The 21,373-nt window shown below is 40.7% G+C and overlaps 1 long non-coding RNA gene across 1 annotated transcript; it reads left to right on the plus strand.

Moving 5' to 3' along the window:
- The first annotated feature begins 1,515 nt into the window (after positions 1-1,515).
- LOC111092908 lies at positions 1,516-18,762 on the plus strand. Its single transcript, XR_005355816.1, has 3 exons — positions 1,516-1,639; positions 4,137-4,261; positions 18,223-18,762. It is a non-coding gene; the product is annotated as an uncharacterized LOC111092908 (long non-coding RNA).
- Positions 18,763-21,373: the final 2,611 nt, after the last annotated feature.

Here is a 21,373-nt window from a genome sequence, read left to right on the forward strand (position 1 = left end):
TTAGAGATCCCTAAGTGGTCATGAACAGTATATTGGTAGAAATATGGACAGTAAGGCCCTTCTGAGGAGGTCTCAGATGGAAATGAGAAACATGTTACTGGAAACTGGACAAAAGGCAGTCCTGGTTATAATGTGGCAGAGAAGTGGCTGCATTGTGTTCGTTGTCTTCTAGTGTTTTATGGAAAGCAGAAATTGCAGACAATGAAACTGGGTATTTAACTGAAGTGATTTCTTTAAAAAAAAAAAGGGGGGGGGGGTTGAAGGTGTGGCTTGGCTCCACCTGGCTGCTTATAATAAAATTTGAGAAGAAAGAAATGACTTAAAGACAGAATTGTTAAGCAAAGAGGAAGTAGAATTTAATGATTTGGAAAATTTTCAGCCTATGCATATTGCAAAAAATGAGAACATTACGGACATGGCCAAGCAGCCATTTGAGTTATTGGGTAATGAGTGTGGGTGTGAGCCACAGATTAATCAGCCACCCCAGGAGGATAACTGCCAGGAGTAGGAGATGGGAAAGAACGAAAGAAGGAAGGCTGTCAGACCTCAGGGGTTTCACGGGATGAGCCCATAGAACTAGTTAGCTGAGGTCACCACTATTCTTCAAGGGAAGAATGACCCCAAAGGCAATCAGGACCCCGGAGGCCATCAGGGCTTTCTCCCTGGTTTCAAAGTCTTTAATACTTGAACACATACATACAATCCAACAAAACAAAATAGCTCCGTGACTTCATATTTTAATGATTTCCAGAGTAAAATCACTTCTTGAGTGCTCAGGTGCTTAGTTGGTGCTCTGCCCTCTATGTCCAAACACCTAGTTTATTATTCATTTCCATCTGACTCCCCTCCAGTATGTTTTGTGGCAAGCAAATTCAACAAGAGAATTGCAACAAACAGCAGTAAATATGTTTGGAACGTGTACATCATGCTTTGCCTCAAAAGAAAGCAGAAAGGCAAATTTTATTTCTGGATGTGTTGTAAGCCAAGCCACAGGGGACTTTTCTAGGTAAAATGCACAACTACGGGTGCCAAATTTTCCCTTACTGTGTATCTAGCCCAAAAGGCATTTCATTCAAGAAAAACTTGAGTAATTTAAGTTACAGAGTTATCCTAAAGTCTTTAGACAATCTGATAGGCTTTGAAAAGTGCAGCCAAAATAGCGAGGGGCAACTTCTGTATTTGTTTGGTAGAAGTGCAAAAAAGCCAACTAAAAATTTGCAGGCTCAGGACAAATGGACAGAACCCATTATACAGCAAGGAAAAGCAAGTCAGAGAGTAGAGCACAGACCTCGGGAAGCCACATACCATGTGCCACACATAGAAGCTGCTGAGGTTACTACTTAGGAAAAAATACTATGACACCCTGCTAGTGGAAAAGTTTCAAATCTGCAGCCCCAATCTGCTTTGAAACTAGTCTACATAACAAATTTAAGACATAGATACTGAAAGTCATTTCTCCGAGGGCTGGAGAGAATATTTGAAACTCGGTTATTCACTGTCAGTAATCGCAAGGAACTGTGACCACAGCAACATGAGATTTTTGACCTTGTTCAAAGTTCTAAAACTGGACCTGAAAACACACAACCATAATGAATGTTCAATGATTAATCAGGATCTGTGAACTGATGGTTGAAAAACAGTGAGTTATAAGATACCACTTCTATCTCGTTTTTTAGATTGTAATTAGGGGTGTGTGTGTATGTGTGTGCATATATAGCATTACAATCTCACAGGTGACACTAAGGCTGTATCAGCTTGACTGTTCAATCTGGTCAAGCCACGCATCTTGCCAACGTGGCTACAAGGTCGTGATTTTGACTCCTAGGAAGATCAACAGCTGCACTCACCCTCTTGGCTGAAATAACACCCTTCCCAGGAAACACCTGGATACTTAACCAGTTGGTGTCTTTGCCATTCATTCATACATTCCATCCTTCATTCCACTGTAACTCTAGGGTACAAAGATGATTAAGTCAGGGGAGTTGGTCACAGTCCAGTTGTCCATGGGTGTGTTCATGTGTTTTCTAGTTAATACATGTCATCTTTTTCCAATCGGCTGACGCACAAGCACCTGGAGGACAGGCTTGAGGGATATAATTCAAATGGGGCACCTGGGAGGCCCTGGAGCAGAGTGTCCTGGTGGCACATCTTTGGACTCCCAAGTGGTAAGAAGGAAAAAAGAAGAATGATCCAGGAGAATCTAGTTCAGCAGATTTCAAAGACCAAAGAGTACACGCCCCTCCTGCCCCTACTTGTAATAGTGCTGTGGACACATGTAGTAACCACCCCTGTTCTAAAGTTGTTCAAACCCATTTTGTTGGGATCAGGCAGTTGAGAAAATTTGACTGCAGTGGAAGATTATGTTCATCTACGATACTATATGACCTATGGCTCATTCCCCAAAAATCACTGTGAATTAAATATCTTGCTATGAAGTATGAGAAACCCCAAAATAACATTCTTATTTGTATTTTTCATAGCCATTCCAACTCATAAAATATGCAAAAAGCAAGAAAAAGTGGAAAGTGCATAAGAAAGTTTCTTTTAAAAAAAAAAAGATTTTATTTATTTATTCATGATAGAGAGAGAGAGAGAGGCAGAGGGAGAAGCAGGCTCCATGCCCAGAGCCCGACACAGGACTCGATCCCGGGACTCCAGGATCATGCCCTGGGCCAAAGGCAGGCGCTGAACTGCTGAGCCACCCAGGGATCCCCCATAAGAAAGTTTCTTGAGGGGAGCTTGGGTGGCTCAGTTAGTTAAGCAGCCAACTCTTGATTTTGGCTCAAATCATGGTCTCAGGGTCATGAGATTGAGCCCTGCCTCAGGCTCCTGTGCTGGGCGTGGAGCCTGATTAAGATTTCCTCTCTCTGTCTTCCTCTGGACCCCCATCCCTGAAAAAAAGAAAAAGAAAGAAAGAAAGATTCTTGAAATGTCCCTGTGGTTGGACCAGCTTTTATGTAGTACCTACCACATAATGGGCTTCCAGGAAGAATAAAATAAATTCATTGTTCACACACACAGTTGGAAAAAATTCAACTTCATGCATCCCTTTGAATTACAATACACAAAAATCTGTGTTTCTCAGATTGATAAACATTAAACAGTATGTTACGCAGTACTGGTGAAGATATAGAAGAAACGAGTCTTGTTCACTGCCTGCAGAAGGACAAAGTGGAGAAAAGGCTTTGGAGGATTATTTGGGTCCTATCAAATTCAAAATGCATATAGCATTAGTCAGCTCTAGCTGTAGTAACAGAAAACCACAGACCAGGTGGCTTCAACAACAGAAATGTATTTTCTCACTGCTCTGGAGGCTAGAAGTCCAAGATCAAGGTGCCATCAAGGCTGGTTTCTGGTGAGACCTCTCTCCCTGGCTTGAAGATGGCATCTTCTCCCTGTGTGCTTTACATGTGCACATGCTGACAGAGACAGAAGTCAGGCATCTCTTCCCCTTCTTATAGGAACAGCAGTCATATTGGATTAGAGCTCTACCCTATGATCTCACTTAACCTTAGCTACCTTCTGAAAGGCCCCGTCTCCAAATAGGGTAGACAGGGAGGCTAGAGCTTCAACATATGAATGGAAGGGGGGGGCGGGGCACAAATGTGGTCCACAGCACCCAGCAAAGCTACTTTTAGAAATGTATTTTAGGGGCACCTGAGTGGCTTAGACGGTTGAACACTTGCCTTCGGCTCAGGTCACAATCCCAGGGTCCTGGGATGGAGTCCCACATCGGGCTCCCTGCTCACTGGGGGAGCCTGCTTCTCCCTCTCCCTCTGCTGCTCCCCCTGCTTTGTTCTCTCTCTCAAATAAATAAAATCTTTTTAAAAATAAATTTATTTTATATATTTTCATATGTGCATATAGATCTTTGAATAAGAATATTTAAAGTTGCTTTGTCTGCAGTAGCCAATATAAGCATCCATCAAGAGGAGTCTAGTTAAACTAAGGTACACTCAGTCAATAAAATACTACTATATGCCTGTTAAAATGAACAAACCAGCACTAAACATGTTGACATAGAGAAATCACTAAAATGTATCATTAAGTGGAAAAAGCAAGGTGAAGAGCAGTGTGTAGAATATGATCCAATTTCTATTAAAAAAAAAAGCTTAAGTACCAATATTTTCTTTAAGGACTTGTAAGAAACCACCGACAGTTACTACCTCAGAGGAGTGGACTTGGAGCATGGGAGGAAGCACTTGTTCCTTCTAACCTTCTGTACTGTGTGCACTTTGCCCACCCTCTCTGTTCTGTGGAGGTATGTTACTTTTGTTAAAAAAAGAGATTGAGATAAATTTCACAGAGTAAAATCTTCACCATTTTAATTACTGAAAAGTGGTACTTAGTATGGTCACAATGTTATGCAACCATCACCTGTAGCAAGTTGCAAACGTTTTCATCACCCCAGGTGGGCAGGAAGTCCTCTTTCCCCCCTCCCCAGCCCTTGGCAGCCATTAATCTGCTGTTTCTATGGATCTACCTATTGTGATGTTTCATACACATAGAATCATATAACAAGTGGCCTTTGTTTCTGGCATCTTTTACTTAGAATAATGTTTTCTTTCCTTTTTTTTTTTTTTGTTGTTGTTTTTAAAATTTACTTATATGCACAAAAGAGAGAGAGAGAGCATGAGCAGGGGGAAGGGCAGGAGAGGGAGAGAGAGAATCTCAAGCAGCCTCCCCATCAATCGCAGAGCCCGACACAGGGCTGATCCCCACGACTCCAAGATCACAATCTCAAGATCAAGACCCCAAATTCATGACCTGAGCTGAAATCTGAGTCAGATGCTCAGCTGACTGAGCCACCCAGGTGCCCCTCTTTTCAAAAAAAAAATTAAAGTACTTTCCACAGGGCAGCCCCGGTGGCTCAGCAGTTTTAGCACCACCTTCAGCCCAGGGCGTGATCCTGGAGACCCGGGATGGAGTCCCACATCGGGCTCCCTGCATAGAGCCTGCTTCTCCCTCTGCCTGTGTCTCTGCCTCTGTGTGTGTGTGTGTCTCCCATGAATAAATAAATTAAAATCTTAAAAAATAATAATAAAGTAGCTTCCATGACCAACATGGTGATCAAACTCATGATCCTGAGATCAAGAGTCTCATGCTAGGGGATCCCTGGGTGGCTCAGCGGTTTAGTGCCTGCCTTTGGCCTGGGGTGTGGTCCTGGAGTCCCGGGATCAAGTCCCACGTCAGGTTCCTGGCATGGAGCCTGCTTCTCCCTCCTCCTATGTCTCTGCCTCTCTCTCTTCTCTATTATAAATAAATAAATCTTAAAAAAAAAAAAAAAAAAAGAGTCTCATGCTCTACCGAGCCAGCTAGACACTCCTAGGATCATGCTTTTGAGGTTCATCCATGTGGGATATGTATCCCTTTTTATGGCTATATGAATATAACACACTTAGTATTTTTTTTTAATTTTTATTTATTTATGATAGCCACACACAGAGAGAGAGAGAGGCAGAGACATAGGCAGAGGGAGAAGCAGGCTCCATGCACTGGGAGCCCAACGTGGGATTCGATCCCGGGTCTCCAGGATCGCGCCCTGGGCCAAAGGCAGGCGCTAAACCGCTGCGCCACCCAGGGATCCCCCACACTTAGTATTTTCATTCATCCATTAATGAACATTTGGGCTGTTTCCTTTTGGCTATTGTGAATAATGCTGCTATGAACATTTGTGTGCATGTTTTTATTTGAATACTGGTTTTCAGTTCTTTTGGGTACATACCTGGGAGTGGAACTGCTGGCCCATCAGGTAATTCTATGTGTAATGTTTTGAGAATGAATATTGGTTTTTCTTGTGCTTAAATGTTTAATTTCATGCCATAAATGAAACTGTATAAGACAGGATTTGAAAGATCTTTTAGTAGAATCTCTAGAACAAATAGACATTGACAACGGACATTATCTGAATTAAATTAGTAACTTGGATTTAACAATATATTTTGACTTAGGGCCTGTTAGATATCTTGTATAAAGTGAACACTCTAATGTTCTTGCTATTGAAAACAGCGTATCTCAAAAGCATGTAAGTGGGATCCCTGGGTGGCGCAGCGGTTTGGTGCCTGCCTTTGGCCCAGGGCGCGATCCTGGAGACCCGAGATCGAATCCCATGTCGGGCTCCCGGTGCATGGAGCCTGCTTCTCCCTCTGCCTCTCTCTCTCTCTCTGTGACTATCATAAATAAATAAAAATTAAAAAAAAAAAGCATGTAAGTATTCTTTTGATAACACTAATATCTTAAAATATAATGCAACAGGTAGTAGTTATTTTAATTTAAGAGATATTGTTTGTTCATTCAAAAAATAACTATCAGCCACTTCATGCCCATTAGGATTGTTGTTATAAAGAATATAGAAAATAACAAATGTTGTCAAAGATGTAAAGAAATTGCAATTTTTGTGCACTGTTGGTGGGAAGGTAAGATGGTACAACTGCTATGGAAAACAGTATGGTGGTTCTCAAGAAATTAAAAATAGAACTACCATATGATCCTGCAATTCCATTTCTGGGTATCTAAAGAATTGCAATCAGAGATTTGATTTTATATATATATATGTTCATAGCACCATTATTTACAGCCAAGAGGTATAAATAACCCAAGTGTCCATCAACAGATGAATGGATAAGTAAAATGTGGTGTCTTTCTCGATAGATAGATAGATATAGCTATATGGAATAATATTCATTATACACCCACACACAATGGAATAATATTCAGCCTTAAAAAGGAAGGAAACTGGGGCAGCCCTGGTGGCCCAGCGGTTTAGCACTGCCTTCAGTCCAGGGTGTGATCCTGGAGACCCAGGAGGATTGAGCCCCATGTCAGGCTCCCTGCATGGAGCCTCCTTCTCCCTCTGCCTGTGTCTCTACCTCTCTGTCTCTGTGTCTCTCATGAATAAATAAAATTAAAAAAAAAAAAAAAAAAAAAGAAGGAAACTCTGGGGTGCCTGGGGGGATCAGTTAGTTAAGCACCTGACTCTTGATTTTGGCTCAGGTTGTGATCTTGGGATCACAAGATCAAGCTCAACCCAGGCTTGAAAGAAAGAAGCAAGACTACACTGTAGTGACTTAGCCATACCACTGTGAGAGGGACATTTAGGTAGTTGGCAATCTTTTGCTGGTATAAACACTGCTCTGAGGAAGATCTTCAGAGAAGCTCATGTCATTCTACCTCTTTTAATAACAACTTTATTGTTACTTTTTAAAATTAACCCCCAGACCTACCCAAGCAATCATCAAGGTGATTCCCCTTTTCAGAGGCACAAATGCAGGCAGTGTGGATAAGCAAGTTCTTGTAGTTTTTATACCTGTTGTCTCTCCTAAATGAAAACATTGTTTTCCAAACTGGGGTGTATTGCTCTAATTTTCCAGTATCTCATTTCATCTCATGCCTGTTAGGTAAGAGCTTAGCAATTATCTTATTGGGCTGCACTTTCACACGTAGTACAGCAAGAATTTCCATCCACACGCTAATAGATGAGATCTTGAAACAGCCTTGAAGTTAGATGTTTGGACCTCAGAACCCAAACCCAGGCATCTGTGGGTTTAGAGTTTTAGAGTGAAATATTTCCCTCTTGAATTTGCTTTTCATATAACTGGCAGTGAAATGACATGGCAAATGTGGGGGTGCCATCATATTTTTCCACGAGAATTTTTTAACATGTTGCTTTCCCATTTCAAATAACTATATTGTTCTGATCCTAAGTAGACTGAAATATAATTTAATCTAGCATCAAATTAATTTCTCTAAGAGATATAAACTGACTTAAGCAATTTTTGATATCTGCAGAAGGAAATGGAAATGAGAATTCTCTTCTATCCTAAGGCAAGAAATTTAAGATAATCACCTTGCACACTGACAAACATTATTCCACGAGTATGGCTAATGCACAAAGCAATGACACACCCAGAATATAAATTTATGAATTTACAAACTTTTACACACATACACAATTCCCCCCACACACACACAATGCAACTTTAATATTTCTTGTGTTGCTTTGGGTTTTCCTGAAAGCAAACACTGAGCCAAGGTGTCAAGTGCCAGCATTTTATGTGGCAGGTGATCCCAGGAGACACAAGTGGGGAGAGGAGAAATCAGATAGACAAGAGAGGGCAGCAATGAAGGTTTGTTTTCAAGCAAGGTCTAAGACTTAATCCTGCTGGAGAACTCTGGGACCTCCGAGTCTCCCCACAGAGTGGGCAAGAGTCTTGGGTATTTACACACTTCTTGCCAGTCATTGATGGAGGGATTCTGGTGGGGGAGGGGTGGAGTTTCCTCCATTCCTTATACTTCTGAGCTGTCATGTTGGGGCCAAGCAGGGACCCTGGAGCCAAAGAAAGTCAGCAAGCAAGGAAATTTGGGGACTGGTAGTTGGAAGTCTGCTGATAACGCACCAAAGTGGTAAGCATGAGGGTAGATGTGTGCAAGGCAGCATTGCCACATCTTTCTTCCTGAAACTTCTAAGTAAAATTAATGGCCTCTTCTTTTTCTTCCATAATTTAGTTGGCTGTCCATATCATTATACATATGACAGACACTCACATTCTCTTTCATTCTCTGCAGAGACTCTGCAAGCCCCCTCCCCGCCACCTCCCACAGATTGGGAGGAACAGAGACTCCCTCACCTCTCATCTCCAGCAGGAAAGAGCACGGTGACCACCATGTAACATGCAGCTTCCAGATGCTCAGTTCTTTCTAAAGCCCTCTTTAAAATTCTAGAACACAGGAGGTTTCTCAGGTTTCTAGTTGTCATTTTTCTTTTCAAATGTTAAGAGAAGAAATGTGGGCCAATTTATGGAATTAAAAATACTATGTTCTAAATGTATATGTCAAATGGTGTTAAGTACTAAAGAAGAAAAATACAGTAGAGAAAGGCAGTATATTTTTTCTTTTTACCATTTGGTGATTCAAACTCTAGGATCTTGTGCACAGTCACACAAATACTAGAATATTCAGCATTGTCTGTAGCAGCAAGAGACTAGAAACAATCTAGACATCCATCAATGTAAGATGCATCTGTATAGCATTTAACATGTGTTGGTCACTGTTCTGTTTCACAAATATTAACCCACTTAACCCTCAACAACAAACCTGTTCAGTGGCATGGTCTTTATTTATCATTCCCTTTTTCAGATATGAAAACTGAGGCACAGAAATTAAGTCATTTGTCCATGTTTACACAGTGAGGATAGGGTAGAGTCAGGATTCAAATCCACACTATCTAGCTCCAGAGTCTAATCTCTTGAGCTGGATGCAGGGCTGCCTCCCTCTCTATGGAAAAACTAATTAAATCATGGTTCCAACCCTTCAATAGAATTCTGTGGAGCTGCTGAAAAGAATTGGGGCAGTTGTGTACACATTGATGTGGAAAGATCCCTAAGATAAAACAACATCAAGGAGTAAGCTACCATTTGCATCCCAAATGGGAGAAGAACACATACATTTGCTTCGTTATGCAAAGAGCATTTCTAGAAGGACACATGCAAAACCAATAGGGGTACTTTCTGGAGAGGAAACGGAAGACACAAAAACTTTTCATGGACGTTTTCTGGCATTTTTTAATTGTTTATCATACACATGTAATACCTGTTTTCTAATATATAAGTTAAATATAACTTTAAAAGATTGAAAGAATCTATAACTTCTTTTATTTTTTTTAAAGATTTATCTTTTTTTAAAGATTTAAAAAGATCTAATCTTTTTAAAGATTTATTCATTCATGAGAGACAGAGAGAGAGAGAGAGAGAGAGAGAGAGAGAGAGGCAGAGACACAGGTGGAGGGAGAAGCAGACTCCATGCAGGAAGCCTGACGTGGGACTCGATCCCGGGTCTCCAGGATCATGCCCTGGGCTGCAGGCGGCGCTAAACCGCTGTGCCACCGGGGCTGCCCCCCTAACTTCTTTTAATAGAGCAATGAAAAATGTCCTGTTTTGAATTTTCCAAACTTATTTAAATTTATAATTCAAGGTGAAAGACCAAAAGCCCAGTCGGTTGAGTGCTCAACTCTTGATTTGGGCTCAGGTCCTATTCTTAGGGTTGTGAGGTCGAGCCCTGTGTTGGGCTCCACGCTCAGCATGGAGTCTGCTTAAGGTTCTCTCTCTCTAAAATAAATAAAATCTTAAAAAAAGAAGACTGTGCTGATTTTAGACATTTTCTGACTTTGTTAGTAATCTTTGAACTAAAAAAGGAAAAAAGGCAGTCAACTATTTCAAACAGCTTTGTGAAATCATTTTGGCTCCATGGCCTATACCTGTTCCACCGTCTGCAATTTAAAATCTGATGGCCCTAAAAATGATCCACTCTTCCTATTAATAGCATATATTTAAAAACATCTTCATTTCTTCCTATTTTACTCGAATAACTTTGTCTTTTATGTTAAATAAACTCAAGAAATTGGTCCCTACAAATGAGAGTAGCAAAGTGTTTTTCCTGATTTCATAGTAAATGGAAGTAATTAAAGAAGCTCCTTTACTCAAAAGGAATTTTTTCTTTTCATGGACAGGCATACATTGCTGAAAATGTTAAAATTTTAGGGCAGCTGTGTTCTCAAAATTAGGATTCCTATATAAGATTAGGGAAGATAAAAATACATTTAAACAAATATTGGAAACCACTTGCTTATAATTTCTCACTCTGCATAGAAAAAGGATAACTCAAGTTAATTCTGTTCATTAAAATAAGAAAATACTCAAGTGGGCCAAATAGTTTCAATTAAAGATATAAATTTCTCAAATAAAAATAAATAAATAAATAAAATAAAATAAATAAATTTCTCAAGTAGAGCAAAATTCGAGACTCTTCTACAGAATAAAGACATAACACTTTTTTTGGTTAGGTAGTAAAACTAAGGTGAACTTTTAACTGGAAAAGGGGAGAAGATAAAAAGCGTATGACTCAAGACCGGAAACTCTCAATGCTTCTTACCAAGAGAAGTAGTAAACGGGCTTCAAGGTATAGGAGGGAAAAAACCAACATGCTTAAAAAGGAAATTAAAATCTCTTAGGGAAATGCTTCCTCAACTCAAACTACAGGTATGTTTATCTAACTTGGGCCTGAACTTCCCATCTCAAGAAACAGACCATTATTTGATCATTTCCAGAAACTGGAAACCCAGTGCCCTCCTGGGGCTTTCTTTCTCTCCGTCCTCCACATCCAGTGCATCACCAATTCATTCATTCATTCGCTGAAAGTCAACGAGCAATTGTGACTCCATCCCTCAGCTCCTGTCTCTTTCTGTCCTTGACAAGTTTCCCCAGAAGCTTCCCCTCCCTGTCCCACACACTGTCCAGCCCCCTTCAATCTGACTTGGGAAACTGGAATCACTTCATAGAGTGATTGCTAACATCATCAGTGACATCTACATCCCTAAACCAGTGGACCTTAATACATGTTCCACATGATTGGCCCCGTCCACCTTCTGAAAGCATTTCCTACCTTTTCACTTTTCTGGATTTTCTCCTACCTCTCAGGTCATTTCTTCTGTTTCCCTTCAGGTTCATCCTCCAGCCAGGTGACCAAAAATGAGATTTCTTCAAGGCATAGTCTCAGTCTTCCTTCTATTCTCTTTTTACTTCTTTCTAGACGAGCAGTCCTCAAAGTGTGTTCCACAGATCCTTTGGGGGTTCCCACAAGGTCAAAACTATTTTTGCAACAATACTAAAATGTGACTTGCCTTTTTTGCTGTGTTGGCACATTGGCCTGTGGGCACAAAAGCATTGGCTCATAAAACTGCTGGTGGTTAGTATGAATCAAGGCATTGGCACCAAACTGTACCAATACTCATTGTATTCTTCCCTATTGTGCACTTACAGGAAAAAAAAACTGTACTTAGGATTGTGATTGATGGAGGTGCCTGGGTGGCTCAGTTGGTGAAGCATCTGCCTTTGGGTCAGATCATGAAGCCAGGGTCCTCGGATTGAGCCCTATGTCAGGCTCCCTGCTCAGTGGGGAGCCTACTTCTCCCTCTCCTGATTCCCCCTACCCTGCCGCTCATGCTCTCTCTCAAATAAATAAAATGTTAAAAAGAGAATGTGCTTGATGTTGTATGTTAAGTATACTGAAAATTTTTTTTAAATGTGCTTGATGAATTAGTAAAAAATATTTAATTTTATTAAACCTTGACTCTTGAATATGTCTCTTTCCATACAGGTATCAGTTATTCTAGCACATTTTACTAAAAATATTATTTTTTTATTGAATCAACTTGGCATCTTAGTGGAAAAGCAATTGGCCATGTAATTATAGGTCTATTTCTGGACTTTCAATTTTGTTCTTTTTTTTTTAAAGATTTTATTTATTTATTCATGAGAGACAGAGAGAGAGAAAGAGGCAGAGACACAGGCAGAGGGAGAAGCAGGCTCCATGCAGGGAGCCTGTTGTGGGACTCAATCCTGAGTCTCCAGGATCACGCCCTGGGCCAAAGGCAGGCACTAAACCACTGAGCCACCCAGGGATCCCCTAATTTTGTTCTTTTGATCTCTGTGTCTTACTTTAATCCCTGTACTTAAAATCAGGTTGTGTAAGTTCTCCAAATTTGTTCACCTTTTAAAAAGTTGTTTTGGATATTGTAAATCCTTTGTATTTCCACATAAATTTTAGAGCCAGCTTGTCAATTTCTACAGAAAAGCTTGCTGAGGTTTTAACTGGGATTGCTTTGGATCTACAGACCAATTTGGGGAGAAATGTCATCTTCCAATCCATGCACATGGTATCTTTCTCCATTTGTATAGGTTGTAATTTCTCTCAACAATGCTTTGTAGTTTTCAATGTACATATCTTTCTTCTTTTTTTTTTTTTTTTAAGATTTATTTATTTTAGAGAAGAGAGGAGGGGCAAAGGGAAAGAAAGAATTCTGAAGCAGGGGCAGCCCTGGTGGTGCAGCGGTTTAGTGCCGCCTGCAGCCCAGGGCATGATCCTGGAGACCCTGGATCGAGTCCCACGTCAGGCTCCCTGCATGGAGCCTGCTTCTCCCTCTGCCTGTGTCTCTGCCTCTCTCTCTCTCTTTCTCTGCATCTCTATGAATAAATAAATAAAATCTTAAAAAAAAAAAAAAAAAAAGAATCCTGAAGCAGATTTCCCACTAAGCATGGAGCCCAAGATGGTGGGCCTGATCCCAGGACTCTAAGATCATGACCTGAGCTGAAATCAAGAGCTGGCTGCTTAACCAACTGAGCCACTGAGGTACCCCTATCCTGTGTATCTTTTATAAATTTATTCCTATGTACATTTTTGGATGCTATCATAAATATGATTACCTGAATTTCTGTTGGATTCTTCATTACTAATATGTGACTGTGATATATTGATCCTGTATCCTGTGATCTTTTTAAACTTACTAATTCTAATAGCTTTTTTTGTATGCTTTTAAGGACTTTCTATATATATATCAATTGCAAATAAAGGTAGTCTCACGTCTTCCTTTCTAGTACGTGTCTTTTACTTACTTTTTTGCTTTATTATACTGGTTAGGATTCCCAATATGATATTGGATAAAAGTAGCCAGAGTGGAAATCCTTGCCATGTTTCTGATCTTAGGCAAAAATAATTCAGTCTTTCACTGTTAAGTATGATGTTAGCTGTAGGTTTTTTTTTTTTTTAATGTTCTTTAAAAGATTGAGAAAATCTCCTATTCCTAGTTTGCTAAGAGTGGTAGGTTTTTGTCAAATGCTTTTCCTGCATCTATTAAGAGGGTCATATGGTTTCCACATCCATTCTGTACAAGTAACAGAAAATGTGAATCACTGGTTTAAATCATAATGACTTTTTTATCTCAGAAAAAATCCAATGAAGGGGTTGGTTACCTCCCTTCTGTGGCTGAAAGATGGATCCAGTAGTGCTGCTTTTGCATTCAATCTGTTGCAATATGTTGTCATGATTGAAGTATAGGAGGAAAATCTAGACTCACACAGATATTATTAATATAAGCCAATCACAGTAATTCCATTCCCCTTATCAGTGGTTGAAGTAAGGTATTTGACCCAATTCTGGCCACTGATAATCTGAGGCTACAGCAGGCTGGCTGCATGCTGACCAATCTTGGCTCCTCTTTTGGGGCACAGACTAAGATTACATTTCTCAGCCCCTTATGCTGTTAGGTTAGGGTGGGAAATAGTTCTAGCCAATGCAATGTGGGCAGAAATAAGACTTGCCACTTTGGAGCTTGGCCCTAAAATTTCAAGTGATATCCCTGGGTCACTCTCTTTTGCTCACCCATAAGGCTAAAAAGACTGGACTCCAATATTGTGGAAGCATGTCAAAGAGTTTACAGTTAAGTCTTAAAATCAGGTTGTGTAAGTTCTCCAAATTTGTTCACCTTTTAAAAAGTTGTTTTGGATATTCTAAATCCTTTGTATTTCCACATAAATTTTAGAGTCAGCTTGAATCCCGAAGAGAGCCACCCAACTTGCACAGAACTGTGATGTAAGAAATAAATTTTTATTGTGTTAAGCCACTTGGTGATTGAGATTGTTAAAGCGTATAACATTAAGTACTCTGATACAGAGATCTGCTATGAGGGCTTCTGGGACAGGTATTCAGCTCTTAAAGACACAAGAGGAGGGGTGCCTGGGTGGCTCAATCAGTTAAGCATCTACCTTTGACTCCTGATCTTAGGGTCCTGGGATCAAGGCCCATTGGGACTCCCTGCTCAGCGAGAAGTCTGCTTCTCCCTCTCCCTCTGCTACACCCCCCTCCCAACTTGTGCTAACAAATAATAAAATCTTTTAAAAAGACAGAGACATAATGAGGAGAAAGTCCCCTTTCTGGCTCTGGACTAGTGTCTACAACCACAAAAGGGAACTAGCCTACGTGGCGGAAGAAGGCAGAACAAAAATTGGAAAGAAACTGGGTATTTGATGATGTCAATGAGCTGCTGAATCAACCAGCCCTCTCACTGATTTTATGTGAGACAGTAAGTTCACTACAATTTTAGACAGTGGATCCATGTTTTCTGTTGTTTGCACTAAAAACCATCGTATCTGATACATAACAAATAAAAAACTCATCAGTTTTCCCCTAGCCTGCTCCTCTTTTGGTGTTTCCTATTTTGGTAAATGGTAATACCATCCAACAAGTTATGTAAGCCAGAAACCTGACTCAACCTTGACGCTTGCCTCCATCTTACTGTTTTCCCCATGTGTCTAATCCATCACCACCTGCTGTTTTATCTTTCTACTTCATCAAACACCACACTGATCAAAACCAACACCATCTATCTCCCATACCACCCCAGTAACCTCCTGGCTGGTCCACCTGCTTCTCCTCTGGCTCACCTCTAATCTTTTCTTCACACCATAGCCAGAGCAGAAGTTTCCAAAATTTTAGCCTGATCATATCACCCTCTTTGTTAAAAAATACTTGAGGGACTTCATTTTCCCATTACTTGTAAGATAAAGATGGAACATCTTAAAAAACCCTGGCAGTCTGAACCCCATCCTGCCTCACTAGTCACACCTTGCAATGAACACCCACCACATGGAAGCTTCTACTGACCCCTCATCTTTGTCTCACTCTCTCAGGCCCCACCCAGGATCTTTATAGATGCTGTTCCCTCTCGCTGGAAACTATTTTCCTTGCTTCTTCTCCTAGTTAACTACTTCTATCACTTCTCCAGGAAGTCTTCCCTGGTCTCCAGTGGCCTCAGCTTTAGGTACCCTCTCTTTGTAGTACTTGTCACTTGCAATCTTACATAGATTATATCTGTCTCCTACTAGCCCACAAGCTCTGTAAGACAAGGACTATATTTGCTTACCTTGGCATCCTCTATAGCTAGCAGAATGCCTGGCACACGGGAGCTTCAATAAATCCAATGAAGAATGAAGTGCTATATGAAGAAAGAGTAAATATATGGTACAAGACACTCTGAGTGTCTAGAACACGGATTCCTGATCTTATCTAAATGGTTAGAGAAAATTTCCCTACGGAATTACTGATTCTATTTTTTTAAGATTTTATTTTTAAGTGGGGATCAAACTCACAACCCCAAGATCAAGAGTCACATGCTCTACTGAGTCAGCCACATACTGTACTGAGTTTTAAAGGATGACAAGGGGACAGCCCCGTGGCGCAGTGGTTTAGCGCCGCCTGCAGCCGGGGGGGGGGGGGGGGGTGATCCTGGAGACCTGGGATCGAGTCCCACATCAGGCTTGTTGCATGGAGCCTGCTTCTCCCTCTGCCTGTGTCTCTGCCTCTCTCGCTCTCTCATTCTGTGTCTCTATGAATAAATAAATAAAATATTTTAAATAAATAAATAAATACATACATACATACATACTAGGGGGGAAAAAAAGGATGACCAGGGGTTAACTAGATGAAGAAAAGAAGCCTGGCAGTGGGTATGCATATGCACGTCAAACAAAGGAGCATGGCACACTCAAGCAACTGCATAAAGAGCAAAATGGCTGATGCTGAGTGAGGCAGCGAGCAGAGCAGACCAGAGGGCCAAGCAGAACCAGACTATGGTTCTACACTTGAGCATTTGCTTTTTCAGCCTTTTAAATATCAGTTTCCTACGTTTCCATTTTCATAGAATTTCAAACAATGAGAAGTTGCAAGAATAGTTCAGAGAAGCCCCATGTACCTTTTCTCAAGTTACTATCTTTCTTTTGCCCTATTTGCTTTATTATTCCTTCTAATTTTTTTTTTCTTGAATCATTGGAGAGTAAATCAGAGACATCCTGTCACTTTACAAAGATATTCTCTTCCATAGTGATTGAATCAGGGAATCAAACATTGAAAAATTACTGTTTTCTACTTGTTTTTGCAAATTCCACCTGGTCAGTTGTCTGTTTTATCCATTATAGCAGTTTCTATCCTGGTCTCACACCATTCCTGAATCTCACATTGTCTCATCAATTCATTTTGATATTCATCCAGGGCCATTTTGGCAGTCAAATAGAATGCTATTGATAATTATGCTGGGCTAACAGGCACAAATCCAGACTCTATCAGGCAAACCTGGCCCTCGGGTCATGCTACTTACAGGATAAGGTGAGGATTCTAAACCTTTTATCTTGTGGGTAATGGGAACCATTGAAGTGATTGAGCATAAAAGCCAGGAAGAAACTTGAGTAAGTTCGTGTTTTAAGAAGACTACCTTCGGGGGATCCCTGAGTGGCCCAGCGGTTTAGTGCCAGCCTTTGGCCCAGGGTGCAATCCTGGAGACCCAGGATCGAATCCCACGTCGGGCTCCTAGTGCATGGAGCCTGCTTCTCCCTCTGCCTGTGTCTCTGCCTCTCTCTCTCTATCATAAATAAAAAAAAAAAAAAAAAAAAAAAATCGGGGATCCCTGGGTGGCGCAGCGGTTTGGCGCCTGCCTTTGGCCCAGGGCGCGATCCTGGAGACCCGGGATCGAATCCCACGTCGGGCTCCTAGTGCATGGAGCCTGCTTCTCCCTCTGCCTGTGTCTCTGCCTCTCTCTCTCTGTGTGACTATCATAAATAAAAATTTTTAAAAAAATCTATCATATATATATATATAAAGACTATCTTCGCTCTATTGTGAAGAAGAAAATGGGAGCAATATTTGCGTAATAAATGTTGAGTGAATAAAGAAATTTGTTAAGAAACAAATGCATCTAAAATTGCTCAGAATACTGATTTAAAGTTTGAAGAGTAACCAATGCAATACATGGGCAGCCCAGGTGGCTCAGCGGTTTAGCACTGCCTTCGGCCCAGGGCATGATCCTGGAGACCCGGGATCAAGTCCCACATCAGGCTCCCTGCATGGAGCCTGCTTCTCCATCTGCCTGTGTCTCTGCCTCTCTCTCTCTGTGTCGCTAATGAATAAAATCTTTAAAACAAAAACAAAAAACAAAAAAACCCCAATGCAATACAAAATTGCAATTCTCAACCTGATGTCCATGCATGAATCAAAAAAACCCATAAACATTCTGAACTCTGCTGATGCAGAATGCAGGTATGTGCACGTGGCGGTTTCAAAAGATGTCCACTGGGGTGCCTGGTGGTTCAGTCAGTAGATAATGAGACTCTGGATCTTGAGGTTCTAAGTTTGAGCCCTCACATCATATAGAGATTACTTAAAAACAAAATGTAAACATATGTGTGTGTGTGTGTACCAGTTATTTGATAACCCTCGCTTCAAGAAGTGGAACTGAATTTTCCTCCCCGAGTGTGCACTGGAATCAGTGACTTGCAACAAATTAAATGTGGCAGAAGTGATGGTGTGTCACTTCTGAAACTAGCTTTCTCCTCTCTCTCTCAGATACTGATTCTGGGGGCAGCCAGGTGCTATGTCATGATGACATTCACAGTGAGGAACGGAGGCCTCCTGCCAACAGCCATGTGAGCGAGCCACCTTGGAAGAAATCTTCCAGCCCCGGTCAAGATTTCAGTTGACTGCAACTGTGGCCAACATCTTTCCTGCAACCTTGTAAGACTCTGAAGAAGAACCACTCAGCTAAGCTGCTCCTAAATTCCTGACCCAAAGAAATTAAGAGATAATTTTTTTTATTTTAAGCTACCAATTTTGGGATAATTTGTTACACAAAAGATATTTAATGAGGTACATTTGGATGAGGAGTCTATGATTTTCATTAGATTCTCAGTAAAACTGATGATCTGAAAAAGGGTAAAAATTACTACTCCAAAGCAGGTACTAGATTTTTAAAAATCTTTGGTCTATAGTTTCTACGGGTTAATTTTTATACAAGTTTGGGATTAGGTTCAACAAATGAGAAAATTCAATTCTCCAAACCACTGGAAGACTCAAAAGATTGTTTAAAAATGCTGTTGTAGGGGGACTCCTGGGTGGCTCAGCCCTGCCTTTAGCCCAGGGCGTGATCCTGGAGTTCTGGGATCGAGTCCCAAATTGGGCTCCTTGCATGGAGCCTGTTCTCCCTCTGCCTATGTCTCTGCTTCTCTCTGTGTGTCTCATAAATAAATAAATAAAATCTTAAAAAAAAAAAAAAATGCTGTTGTAGGGGTGCCTGGGTGGCTCAGTCAGTTAAGCATCTGACTCTTGGTTTCAGCTCAGGTCAAGTCTGGGTCCTGAGATTGAGGCCCACGACAGGCTCTGCACTCAGTGGGGGAGTCTGCTGGAGATTCTCTCCATTTCCCTTTCCCCCTCCCCCCACTTGTGTGCGGGCATGGGCACATGCTCTCTCCTTAATAAATAAATCCTTTTTTAAAAATATTTTATTTATTTATTCATAGACACACAGAGAGAGAGGCAGAGAGACAGGCAGAGGGAGAGGGAGAAGCAGGCTCCATGCAGGGAGCCCGACGTGGGACTCGATCCCCGGTCTCCAGGATCACACCCCAGGCTGCAGGCGGTGCCAAACTGCTGCGCCACCAGGGCTGCCCTAGATAAATAAATCTTAAGAAAAAAAAAGGGCAGAGAAAAGCAAACTTTACCCCAACCTATCAAACTAAGATCCAACAGTATATCTAATAGAAATGAAGTACTTTTTCATTTTCTAAGGAAAGTCTACCATTAGACCTAACCATAATTCTGACATAATAGATCTATAAATTATTGCTAAAGAAAAAGCCCAAGTTACAGAACACAATGTTCCCATACAGAAACAGTATATTCTTATACATATAAGTGGATATGTCCAGAAAAAGTTCTAAAAGGATACAATATTAATCAGGGATTAAGCAGCAAAAACTCATCATGGCTGTCAAAAAATAGTTTATGAGGCACCTGGGTGGCTCAGTGGTTGAGCATCTGCCTTTGGCTCAGGTCGTGATCCTGGGGTCCTGGGATTGAGTCCTGCATCAGGCTCCTCGCAGGCAGCCTGCTTCTCCCTCTGGCCAAGTCTCTGCCTTTTCTGTGTCTCTCATGAATAAATAAAATTTTAAAAAAAAAGTTTATTATAAAGTTCTAGAGTAGGTGACAAAATTGATGACAGGGAAGGAGGTTCTGCAAGTGGACAGGAAATACAGGCACAGGGCACCAGGGACCCAGTACAGCCATAGGAATGGTCTAATAAGAAGCTGTCCCAGAGGGGGGATCCCTGGTGTCTCAGCGGTTTAGCGCCTGCCTTTGGCCCAGGGCGCGATCTTGGAGTCCCGGGATCGAGTCCTGTGTCGGGCTCCCAGTGTGGAGCCCGCTTCTCCTTCTGCCTCTGTCTCTGCCTTTCTCTCTCTCTCTCTCTCTTTATGTCTATCATGAATGAATAAATAAGTAAATCTTAAAAAAAAAAAAAAAAAAACTAGATTAAAAAAAAGAAGCTGTCCCAGAAAAGAAGTCACCATTTGGCCACAGGCCTCTTGTTGCCACCATGAATATGTCAACTAACCCTTGAGATGTGTTGGTGCCACAACACTCTAAGTCCTATGGCAGAATCATCCAAAAGACCAAGAATTTCTTTGTAACAGATAATCTATTGGTATCATGGTCTATTTAGAAGAAGACTTAAATCTGAGCAATATTAAGACAGAGACAGTGACAGACATTCTTTTGAAGGGGACAGAATGCATGCAGTAGGTAGATACTAGAAATCCATATTTTATAAAAATAAAATGGAAGAGAAAGGGAGCCTTCTGCTAAAAGTGGATGTTTAAAATACTACAGAGCAATTTTACTATTGTTGCTGAAAATAAAGAATTTTTGGATGTTGCAAAGTGAGTCCCAAAACTGTTCATGTCCTACAATATTGGTTAAATTCAATCAGATACTGATTCATGCAACTTCAAAAAGGCAGGAAACAAGCCTACAACAGAACTGAGTAAACAGGGGACGCCTGGGTAGCTCAGTGGCTGAGCGTCTGCCTTTGGCTCAGGGCATGATCCTGGGGTCCTGGATCGAGTCCCACATAGGGTCCCCTGCATGGAACCTGTGTGTCTCTGCCTCTCTATCTCTCTGAATAAATAAACAAAATCTATTGAAAAAAAAAAGAGAGTATTAAAGAAAAAAAAGAACTGGATAAACAGGACCACTGAAGAGATAAGAATCCTTCCCTATCTTGACAACTCAAAAGGTATTTCTTTGAAAGGCTAAATAAAAGCAAAAGATAAAATTGCAAATAAATGTAATTAAATGACTATTTCAAAATAAATTCTATTTTATTTATTTATTTATTTATTAAATTCTATTTTAAAATGAAATGAGCTTCCATCTTAAAGCATCCCCCCCAACGTTAAGAAAATGAAAAGTGAAGCAGTGATTTTCATTTCCTTGGGCAAATATGCCATGGTAGTTGAATACTTAAGAAAGATCTCCTAAAACAAAGGATCTCACATGCGTTCATACTTCAACACTTAAAATAGTACATATTCCTAATGGATTATTCTGGATGATTTACAAAAAAATACACTTTTAAAATAGATTTTCTCCTACAGTCATACACAAAAAAAAGTTTCTATTATACTGTGCTATGAATAATATTCGTATGATCTACTGAGCTATT

This window comes from Canis lupus, chromosome 2, assembly GCF_011100685.1.
Source record: "Canis lupus familiaris isolate Mischka breed German Shepherd chromosome 2, alternate assembly UU_Cfam_GSD_1.0, whole genome shotgun sequence".
NCBI lineage: Eukaryota > Metazoa > Chordata > Mammalia > Carnivora > Canidae > Canis > Canis lupus.